This window comes from Garra rufa, chromosome 23 (assembly GCF_049309525.1).
Source record: "Garra rufa chromosome 23, GarRuf1.0, whole genome shotgun sequence".
Taxonomy (NCBI): Eukaryota; Metazoa; Chordata; class Actinopteri; order Cypriniformes; family Cyprinidae; genus Garra; species Garra rufa.
The window spans coordinates 2,233,001-2,242,423 of NC_133383.1; the positions used below are offsets into that span (position 1 = coordinate 2,233,001).

Here is a 9,423-nt window from a genome sequence, read left to right on the forward strand (position 1 = left end):
ACAATTCTATAACTCTACTTTTTTTTTTTTGTCATATGCATATATAAATCACAAAATTTTGCCCAAATTGTGCACAAGCACAGAAAAGTGGGCTTTAAAATACAAATAAAAATCCCCCCCCCAAAAAAAACAGAATCACACATTTTAAATCAATCACAATTTTTAGCAATTAGATTTCTTCCCTCCCTGGATTTATTTTGCAATAAATATCACCTTTATATTGCCCACCTGCTCTTTGAATAATGCATCAGCCATTAAAATAAACCCCATAAAGTGAATTTGTACGAACAGCCGGCTGTGTTTGGCGATCAGACCTGCCCTGACTCTTGATGACGTAACATCGTGGACGGCACATTTTCACACCGATCCGTCTATAACCGGTGAAATATAAGCAGTAAAACAGCGCTGGCCCACTGGGTTTAATTCAAACAAGCCTAGAGCCGCCAAAGCCAGACCACACAGACAAAATGAGCACTTTCCCACACGCAGGCTTTTAGAAATCCCACCCAAAACACACATCGGGCCCTGTAATGGCTTTCTCTCATTACGCCGCAGTATAAATGACTCCTGTAGCCGCTGACACTCAATAACGCCGACACGCTCCCAAAGAACCGCTTATCAGACACGCGATACTCACGGGTATCACAACACAAGCTACGAATCAAGACCGATGCGACGGAAGGCCAAAAACCATGAGGTCAGAGCAGATCCAAGGACGAATCTGGGCTCTTTACTTCATCAGCTGCTACACAGACAGCAGAAAAAGTCATATTACAGCCCACCAACAAATATTACAGACAGAATACAGTAGAAAAGCACACACAAAGCAGTACTCCATTCTCAATACAAAGCCCAAGCTCCTGCTCATGGGAAAATCACGCATGTGAAACAGAGTATAAGTAAACACTCCTCTGGGCCTCTTCGGTCATTTTTGACCGAAAAATTTTATGTTTTGAATTTTTAAAAATCGTAGCTTCATCAGAATGAGATGACACTTGGTGACTTTTGTTGCATTAGCTATGTGAGTACACAAAAAAATCAGTGACATGATTCGGATATGTTAAAGGGTCAAAAAAAAAATTAGTCACACTTGGCTCCTTCGCGGTCAAAAATGACCGACATAGGAAATGAATGGGAAATATGAAAAAATTTGATAATTCAGATAATCTTTTGGTAATACAAGCTACAAACCAGCCACTGTGCTGAAAAGAAGTGTTCAGCAAGCAAGGACTGACACTCTAAAATAACAAAAGTACAGAACTGACACACACACGCACACACGCACACACACACACGCACACACACACAGACACACAGAAATAAGCAGAAAAATGCAAAACCTGATATTTATCCAATCAAAAAAAATCTAAACCTTGCCAAAAGTAATCTTTTAGAATGTCTGAATATGTTTCTAAATGCAAAGCCTATTAAAATGAAGAAACAGTTAAAAAAACAAAACAAAAAAAACAATAGGAATCCCAAAGCCCCTGTATATATGTATATAGGGAGATACAGGAGTTTACATGGCATTACACAAGTTTTTATTTTTTATGCCACTAGATGGTGCAATTTTCACTTAAAAAAAATGGATTTTAAATGCTTTTACTCTATTTTAATGTGAAATGTTGTATTTATTGAAAAATAATAAATGCATAATTAAATTAAAAAATATAATATAAAATATAATTCTAGTGGGAAAAAATTGCTCATTAAAACTGTATAAATATGGCATAGATTCATAAAAAATGCTCAAAATTCTAAATAATAATCACAAAATATTATTGAACAAAAATGTATTTAATTGATTTTCCTGAAGAAAAAAAAAAGTTACTTTTTAAGGCTTCGGTCACTTTTGACCACGAGGGAGCCAAGTGTGACCCCTTAATGAGGAGGCCCAGAGGGTTAAGTTTATCTTTAAAGCTGAAGTTTGTTGTTTATTTAATGGTAAAATACCAAATTACTAGGGATACACTTTTGTGTCGGCCAGTTTCTTTTTTATTTTGAAGTCATAGGCATATCAGAAATAGCAAGAAAAGGCCTGATACCGATGGTTTATTAAATAACTGTGTGTAGTAGGACTGTGCAATTAACTGAAATTCAGCTTCAAACGATTATGGAAACACAACGATAGAGATAAAACAAATATTGCTCCCGATTCCGCCCTCTTTGTGTGCTTTCGCTCCTCTATAAAAGCCCAATTTCACATGCAAATCATTCAAATCGTGTAACGTGACTTGTTTTTTCTTCTGCCGTCTCTGTGCTTAATATGAATAAAACATAAAAATACAAAGAGAAAAATCACTCACTGCTCTTGAATGAAGGACTTTTGCAGTTTTAATAAAAAAAACAAAGCATGTTTAATTCTTACAGTGAAGATGCTGTTTTATTTTACATTCAAATAATTACATTCAACTTCTGTAGTAGGCTGTTAGACTACTTTCCAAAAAAAAAAGCATTTTTTTTTTTTTTTTTTCCTGTTGTTTTGCTATCTTTAAATCTTTATTTTAAAGCCATCGGCATATCGCAAATAGCATGAAAAGGGCCAACACCAATGGATTATTAAATAACTGCATGTAGTAGGGCTGTGTAATTAATTGAAATTCAGTTTAGGCTTTAAACGATTATGAAAACACAACGATGGAGATAAAATGATTATTGCTCCACGATTCTGCTCCCTTTGTGCGCTTTCACTCTTCTATTAAAGCCTAATTTCACATGCAAATCAGTAAAATCATGTCACGTGACTTGCATAAAATAGTTGTGCTTGATTTATTAATGTTTATTTTAAGTTGTGTTTTAAAAAGCACAAGCTTTTCTGTGTATAACGCAGAGATGGAACAGAACACGGACAAGTAATGTGAACGTTTAGCTTAAGATGCGTACCTAAACGGTTAAATACATGCAAATATATGCCAAAATGCAGCGTTTGGTGATTATTCACGTAAACCTTATTCAGTATATTGGATCTGTGTGGCTCTTAAAGCGGCGACAAATAATATTCCTTCTGCCGTCTCTGTGCTTTATATTAATAAAACGTAAAAATACGAAGAGAAAATTCACTCACTGCTCTTGAATGAAGGAACTTTGTCGTTTTAATGAGAAACAAAGCCTTGAATACTATGCTGTTTTATTTTACATTAAAATAATGACATTAAATTTCTCAACAAAACTCAACTCTTTCATTTGTATTTTTAAATTAATCAATCATATAAAGTTCCGGACCCAGTCATAAACGTGTAAAATAATCGTGATTATGATTTTGCATGTCTGTTGTAGTGTTGCATGATATACCGATACTAAAAAGGTATCGTGATACCCTGCTTTAAAAGACAGTGTGATTCCGCCTTTTACTAGTATTAGTACTTTTAGAAAGCTTTTTGATAAGAGCCACATTAACACTGTTTATTTAGGGTCCTATGATTAAAGCTAAGCAAAAAACCATGAACGCAATCACATGATCCAGTCATAAAAACTTACATTTACTGTATAACACGGAATATCACTGATTTTGCCTATTTAAATATGAATCCTGGATTGTCTGCGTCTCTGTATGAATGAATGGATGCTCAGTTTACATTTTTAAAAATAAAGGTTCTTCACAACAATGCCATAGAAGAACCATTTTTAGTTCCACAAAGAACCATTCAGTCAAAGGTTCTTTAAAGAACCATCTCTTTTTTACTTTTATAATCTGAAGAACCTTCTTTCGCCACAAAGAACCTTTTGTAAAAGGGAAAGGTTCTTCAGATGTTAAAGGTTCTTTGTGGAACCATATAAACAAAAAAGGTTCTTCTATGGCATCATGAAGCACCTTTATTTTTAAGAGTGTACTAAACACATACTGAAGCACACTGACACTTGCAGTGTTTTCAGCCTCTAGAACAATCTCTAGAACTGCTGTGAGAGTTACTTCATGAGCATTTTACCCTTACTTTTGAGAAAAGCCATTCTTATTTCACATACAAACAAAAACATAAAAGGCAGCGACCCGTCAAAATAAAAGTTTGGTTTAACTTGACTGAAACATTACTTAAATGTAATGATAGTACTACTAATAATAATTAAAAATATTATTAAAACAATATTTACCAGAAAAATGATTTACCAGAGTTTATTTACGAGAAAATTGTAAATACACAAGACCGTATTTCTGGGCATAAAAAATAAATACATAAATAATACATAAATAAATAAATAAATAATTCTTTATAAAATCTAATTAATTAGACGTGCTTTTGATTTAATTAAAATGAATAGAAAACAAATTTACAGAATTTGATCAAAATAAAATTTAATCTGAGAACAATTATAAAATGTATTTATTTTATAGGGCCTTAAAATGTAATTTTGATTAAACTTTTAAGACATTGCTGTTAAATCGTGAACATTTCATGATTTCAATTGATTAAAAATGTTGTTTGATTAATATTTTTAAATGTAACCATTCAAATAGAGTCTAGAAAAAATGTAATACAAAAAAAATAAAAACAAATTTTTTTAAAAATAAAACGGAATTTGAGAATAAAACACATTTCACAGGGCCCTATTTTTATTTTATTTGTGTCTTTGTTTTATTGTATTTGTCCTTTAGTTTGTTACTTGCATCTATGTTCTTATTATTAATAAAGACAAAATAATAAAAATGCACTATATCATGATATAAACTGTTATTGTGAAATAAAATGACCAAAAATTTTTGGCTTTATCCTTTTAGCTCTTATCAAAGTTGCAAAGACCTCTCTGCTCACCATAGTCCTATGTTATGGCATTACATTATTTCTGAATGTAACAATAAAATACAACACACAGCATACAAATTTATACTGCTTTTTCCTCAGCGCTTAAAGGGGTAGCATTTTTTTAAACCCATGCTGCAAACATCTTAAAAAAAATACTTTAATGTCTTTTGGTCAAAATCTAGAAAAGCTGATGCTATATTGGCTGTAACTAAGCACAATATAGGTTAGATCAAGAACCTTTTCATGTTTTTTTTTTTGAGTAAAGAAATGCTGCACTTTATTATTATTATCATTATAGGCAAAGAAAAAGTTTTAAAAATTACGTAAAACGTAAAATTAACCAGTATTTTTTTTCTACTCAAACAGGTTTCAGAAGGAAGGAACAAAAACGTTTAAATACCAATTCTGCTAGAAGTGAACTGATCGATTTTTTTAAAGCCCTGCTTTATGCAATTGACTAATAATTGTTTGTTAAAATCGGTATTGACCAAAAACATCATATCAATGCATCCCTACAAATTACACTTTAAACACGTTTAAAACGCTTCCAAAACATTAATTTGCTTATAGAGTGACCCAACTTTTGACTCAACCAATGGCCTGAGTTCGGGGGCGGGGCTACCTGCGTGATTGACCAATAGCAGGCGAGGTGTTTGGGGAAACGTTTTGAAAACAATCGTTATTATATTTCCAGTTCAGTTCGGTGACACTAAGCAGAAATGACACGTTTCAGCTTTGAAAACACTGTAAAACAACACATTTCCACTGTGAACGGACCCTTCAGCTGTATTTACAACAATCACAAATATTTCAGCCATTAAACACTGATGCTAAAAGTAAAATGAAAACATCAGCCAACGAAAAGCACACGAACCGATTGGCAAAACCCGATTGTCTTACCTCAGTCTGCAGATGAATGAAGCTCCTTATGGATTTATGATGTTCAGATCTCTCAACATCTACAAGAACAGTCAGAATATTTCGTAAGACCTTGATGGGGAACAATAAATCATATCCCTAAGAGTTATGCAATATCATTTAATACAGAACCGGTAAAACGCCTTCAGGAATCATCCCTGATCACACCGCAATCCATCAACATGTCAAGCAACTTCCAATAATAGGCTAATCTAAACAACGAGAGCTTGATTTGTTTGATTTGATTAATAATCATCATGCATCAGCATGCTTGAAAATCTAAATGCTTTAAATAACCAAAAGAAAACAAAACCAAGTTGACATATACTTACACATACTTGAATGTTAAGCCTCTTAATATTCAAACGCATCAAAACAGACGTATTTTATTTTTCTTAAACCAGTACCGCTAAAACTAAGTGTTGACAGCATCTTGTGAGAATGATTCTGAGATTCAGAGAAACGTTTAGACTTACAGTTACAGAGATTCGCTAGAAAACGCCGAAACTTTCGCAAACAAACGCAAACCGACCCGACATCTGCAATCTGCTCGCGGATCACAGACCCGACAGTGAGTTTATCGATAAACACGGCAAATCAAACCCTAAAAGCCTCCGTGAACGTGTCAGATTGGCGTTCAAACACTCACCTTCATTCACGATCTTCTAAAGTCCGCCTGAAAGCGACATCGGCTCCTCACGAAAGTCCGCTGGACGGAGAAACACGTAGCGATCAATTACTCGCTGGGAGATTATACGGACTCCTTCTGCCCAACTCAAGGAGGAAAGCTAATTTTCTTTCCTTCAGTCTCTCTCTCTCTCTCTCTCTGTCTGTCTGTCTCTCTGTGTGTGTGTGTGTGTGTGTGTGTGTGTGTGTGTGTGTGTTTTGAGGCGCACAGGCTCCAACCACTGACGCCTCAGAGTAATACACCTCAATACAAGCTCCTCATCCTGCTTCACCATCCAAAACACACCTTCAGCACATGCAAATCAAACTATATCATGAAGTATGTGAAATAAATAAAGGACGTAGAATTTAGTCGTTTTTACATTGACTATCAATCTATATAGAATAATACAATCAGATACAACAATAATTCCTAAAATATTTACAGTAACGTTAACTTTGACTTTAATGGTATGAGATGACTGGATGCTTTTAACTGAACTACAGTGCTCAAACTATTTTAAATATAGCTACAAACTCCATCATAATGCACAATGTTTATCTAGCACGCCTCACTAGTTAGCACGCAGTATGGGCTAAACCGGTTACCTCATCTGAATATGTTCGTAGATTTGTTTTGAATGTTATCTTGAATGAAAATACGGATATTTTATTTGTAAACATCATACCTTTTTGCTTATTTCAGTTAATGTCATAAAACTAGCGAGCTTATTAAACCAGTATCAGTAGGCCTACTGACAAACATGGCTGAAGACGTGAAAAGCAGGAACAAACTGATTCAATTCAGGGAGTCATTTCCTCTGGAACCGCTCTGATTGATTCAAACTCGTGACTTCGATCAGTCGAGCGATTCACTAGCAAAAAAAAAAAAAAACTGATCAAAAGAGACATGTTTTTATTTTGACATGCTTGTAATAAAAAGCAGGTGGATGAAATTTTCCACCATTTTAAACCATTGCGTCGGAAAATAAATATCTTGATTTTCAAAGCATGTATCGCGAATCGTTTTGCGAATTGAATTAACTTTTTTTTTTTTATTATTAGGCAGTACAACAATCAAACAATTAAGTACAAATATACAAAAAAGACATAGGCTAATATAGAAAAGACAAAAGGAAAGAATAAAAAAAATATATATACAGACTTGTTGCCAGGATAATAAACACATTTAGGGCTGGGTATGATTAAGATGTTCCAATTCGATTTTGATTTTCAAGTTCTTAATTCGATTCGATTTCGATTTATATTAACGCTGCATGGTCTTAAATCTTTGCAAATAAATAATGCAATCGATTCAGTGATGTTTTGTGCAAGACGTGAATTGTGAGGAATTTTACTTTTGAATGTGTCTGAAATCTTTGGTTGTCTGTTAGGCTGCGGGGTGCTAGAATATGCATGTCTGGGTGATGTCTTGTCAAATGGCTCCGCAGATTTGTACACTGTAAAACCCGACAAGTTACGGTAACTCAAACCGTTTTAGGAAACTGATTGCCTTAAACCATTTAAGTTTGGTAAAACCCAAAAATATGAGTACTATAAACTCATATACATTGAGTTTAATTAACTTATTCTTTTTAACATTAGCTTAGGCAATTATTTGAGTTAACTCAACTTTAAAAATGTAAGTTTATTCCACTCAGTCAGTTTGAATTCAGGTAACAAATCCCACTAAGTCGTATCAACTTTTTGCTACTTGAATGGTTTGAGGAAACCGATTGCCTTAGATGGTTTAAGTTCATCAAACTCAAAGCAATAAAGTTACATAAGACGTACCAAAAACACTGGTAATAATGACAGAACAGGTGGGTTTTCTTAAGTATTTATTGAAATACAACAAATATTTTAAAGCATAAATAAAAATAAGTGATCTGTTTAGTTAAAAATATAACATTTACGCTATCTTATCAGACTTTTCACCAAATAAGCAAAGACAGCAAAAACAAGGAAATGTTTAACAAAATCCCTTTTTAAAATACTAATTATAATTGATGATATTAAAAATAATAACAATAAATGATATGAAACACAGTGGATCAATTTTAAAATAAAATATAAAAAAAAGGTTTTCCTTAAATTTTGTATAGAAAGTACTGTTAATCTTATGTATACTATAAGGGAATACATTAGTGCAAAAAAAAAAAAAACCTGTACACTGAGCCAAAACTTGGCAGACATCATCTTTAGATACAATCAAAACATCCAAGTCAAAATTATTTATACAATGCTTTTTACAATACAAGTTGTGTCAAAGCAACTTTACATTACTGCAGTGACCATTTGATCTGGATACAGACTAGACCTGGTGGCTACAGCAACCTCAGAATAAGAAAGAAACTGACTAATATTAACATAGACGCAAAAGTTCCATGTTGCCACAAAGTCAGATTGGAGAGGACTCATCTGGTTCTCGTGGTCTTGCGTCGATGGCCGTCTAGGTGATGAGGTCTTCAATGATGATCTGTCTCTGGGGCTCATCTAGTTGACGTGGTCTCTGCTGACATTCCATTGGGTTTAAGAATAATGTTCCCTCTTCCTCCTTAACAGTGCTGGTGACAGCTGCCATCTGCACCTGATCAGGCTCCCGTTTTCTAAATGCAGTAAAAGTTTTGTTAGTGTACGTCACCAAATATCATCATATCTAAACAAATCAGACATATTTACATTTTCATAAATTACAATAAAGGTGTGAAGGATCGGGAAAGTGTTTATTCAATAAGGTATGTACACAATTTAAAACAAAAAACCTGTAGTACTTTAATTTTCACATCACAACTTCCAGAGTTGTTTATCAGCAGGATTTTCAGATGTGAATATCAGCTAAATGTTTTAGAGATTTAATTTAATTTACATAAACTCATTTTACTAATTTACTATTTAATTTGACAATCTAAGGTTCTTTATTACAGAACAGAGAGAAAAAGTGATAGTTCACCCAAAAATGAGAATTACTTACTCTAATGTTGTTCCAAGCCCGCATTCCAATTTAAACCCTGTGGCTTGTGACGATACATTGAGGTTTGAGACACAAAACTATCGGTCTGTACAAAAAACTGAACAGTATTTATATTATTTACCTTTG

The 9,423-nt window shown here is 33.6% G+C and overlaps 1 protein-coding gene across 2 annotated transcripts in view; it reads right to left on the reverse strand.

Moving 5' to 3' along the window:
• The window catches only part of bmpr1bb (bone morphogenetic protein receptor, type IBb), a 159,908-nt gene extending 153,433 nt beyond the window's left edge, over positions 1–6,475 (reverse strand). For both annotated transcript variants that reach the window (XM_073829157.1, XM_073829156.1), the window contains exons 1-2: positions 6,307–6,475; positions 5,640–5,698 (exon numbers count right to left, since the gene is read on the reverse strand). The gene's annotated coding sequence lies outside the window, so the exon portion shown is untranslated. The remainder of the gene's footprint in view (positions 1–5,639; positions 5,699–6,306) is intronic.
• Positions 6,476–9,423: the final 2,948 nt, after the last annotated feature.